Source organism: Lontra canadensis, unplaced genomic scaffold, assembly GCF_010015895.1.
Source record: "Lontra canadensis isolate GAN:19392208 unplaced genomic scaffold, GSC_riverotter_1.0 scaffold2, whole genome shotgun sequence".
In the NCBI taxonomy this organism is placed as follows: domain Eukaryota; kingdom Metazoa; phylum Chordata; class Mammalia; order Carnivora; family Mustelidae; genus Lontra; species Lontra canadensis.
This window is the reverse complement of record NW_022630996.1, coordinates 53,675,825-53,678,065: the sequence shown is the minus strand read 5'-3', so window position 1 is coordinate 53,678,065 and position 2,241 is coordinate 53,675,825. Positions and strand designations below refer to the sequence as shown.

At 42.5% G+C, this 2,241-nt stretch overlaps 1 pseudogene; it reads left to right on the top strand.

Moving 5' to 3' along the window:
* Positions 1 to 544: 544 nt before the first annotated feature.
* On the top strand, positions 545 to 1,309 carry LOC116872594 (annotated as a pseudogene).
* Positions 1,310 to 2,241: the final 932 nt, after the last annotated feature.

Below are 2,241 nucleotides of genomic sequence, written 5' to 3'. Positions count from 1 at the left end.
TCATTAAGCAAATAAATAACTCCACAAAGGAAGACAGGAATGACCCCTAGGGAGTTCTCAGTATCCAGATTTGCTACAATATACCTAAAACACTTAATGTGCAAAACCAAAACAAAACAAAACAAAAAACACAAAAATACCCAAATCCTGAGATCTGCAAAGAAATAACAAAGTGTGATCCCTACACAGGAAAAAACATTGGAATAAGAACCACTCTTGAAGGGGCCCACATGGTGAGACAGCAGACTTAGCAGACAGACTTCCCAGCGGCTATTACAAATATGTTTGAAGATTAAAAGAAATAATGCTTAAGGAATTAAAGGTATGATGACAATACTTCATCAGAGTGTAAATGAAGAGATAAAGATAATTTTTTTTAAAAAAGTGAAGTCACGTCATCACGTGGGCAGCCGCCATTACAAAGAGCTGAGCTCCGGGACTAGATGGAGGGGAGGAGGGCAGTGGCAGGGGCTGGTCCTGCTGGGAGCCCGACAGAAGTACATGAATTCCATGTCCACTCACCGTCTGTGGAGATGTGCAGGGACAATTTCATGATCTCATGGAACTATTTAGAATTGGTGGCAAATCCTCAGATCCAAACTACTTGTTTATGGGAGAGCATGTTGACAGCATATTATTCACTTGAAACACTTAAGCTGCTTGAAGCTCTTTGGGTTTGTTACCCTGAACACATCACCATTCTTCGAGGGCATCATGAGAGCAGACAGATCACACCAGTATATGGTTTCTATGATGAGTGTCAAAGGAAATAGGGAAATGAAAATGTTTGGAAATATTTTATAGATCTCTTTGACTCTCTTCCTCTCACTGCCTTGGTGGATGGACAGATACTCTGTCCACATGGTGACCTCTCACCAGCCATAGATCGCATCAAAGCGCTTGATCGCCAGAAGTTCCTCATGACAGTCCAATGTGTGACTTGATGGGTCAGATCCAGACGATTGGGGTGGTTGGGGTCTATCTCCTTGGGGACCTGGTTACACCTTTGGGTAAGACATTTCTGAAACATCTAGTCATGTCAGTGGTCTCACATTGGTGTCCAGAGCTCACCAGCTGGTGATGGACGGATGTAATTGGTGCCACGGCTGGAAGGTAGTGACTGTTTTCAGGGCTCCAGACTATTGTTATCATTACTGTAGTCAGGCTGCAATCATGGAACCTGATGATACTCTAAAATGCTTTCTTGCAGTGTGACCCAGCACCTCGCAGAGGTTCTGTACCCCAGACTATGCCCTGTAATGCCATTGTAAACTTGCACAGTATTGCCATGAACCGTATATTGACCTAATGGAAGCGGGAAGAGCGACCGATAACTCCAGAGTGTCAAAGAATAGTTAACATTCAAAAAACTTGTTTTCACAGGGACCAAAGGATGTGCCATATAAAAATACAAAGCCTCTTGTCATCAATAGCCGTGACCACTTTAGAATGGACTGGTTCCTTGCATGCTGAAGCGACTGTTGGTGGAGAAACCAGTTTCTGGAATAGCACTGTTAGTAGTTCCTTTTGCTTTCTCTGAGAGACGGCAGATAATAAAATGTCAACATTAACACCTTGTGAATACAATTTAACTTCCACTTAGCTATAGTTTTGCTCAGCAGGACTGTAGATAAGGGTAGCAGCAAACCACCATTGGAGCTTAATGAACATTTTAAAAAGTTAAGTACCAAGGAAGACCTCCCCTCCTTAGGAATTTTGAAATTGTTCCGTTTATTTATTTATTTATTTTAAGGCTGACTTTATTTGACACACAGAGAGACAGCGAGAGAGGGAACGCAAGCAGTGGGAGTGGGAGAGGGAAAGTTGCCTTCCTGCCGATCAGGGAGCCCCAGGCAGGGCTCAATCACAGGACCCTGGGATCATGACCTGAGCCAAAGGCAGATGCTTAATGACGGAGCCACTCAGGCACCCCCATTTTGCTTATTTTTAGGGATACCATTTAATTGTATGATTTGTCTGCACTCAGTTTATTTCCCTTCTCAAATCTCAGCCTCATGTTGATCATTGTTATTGCCAGAATCTGGTGAGTTGTTTTGAACAGAACTGTTTTTTTCTCCCTCCTGTAAGACCATGTTACTGCACAAGTGCACTACAGTGTTTTTCATAATAAACTTGTGACCTAAAAGCAAACAAACAAACAGAAACACCTGGAAATTCTGGAGATGAAAATTAAAATAACCAAAGTGAAAAATTCCATGGAGGGAACTTCACAGTAGACTC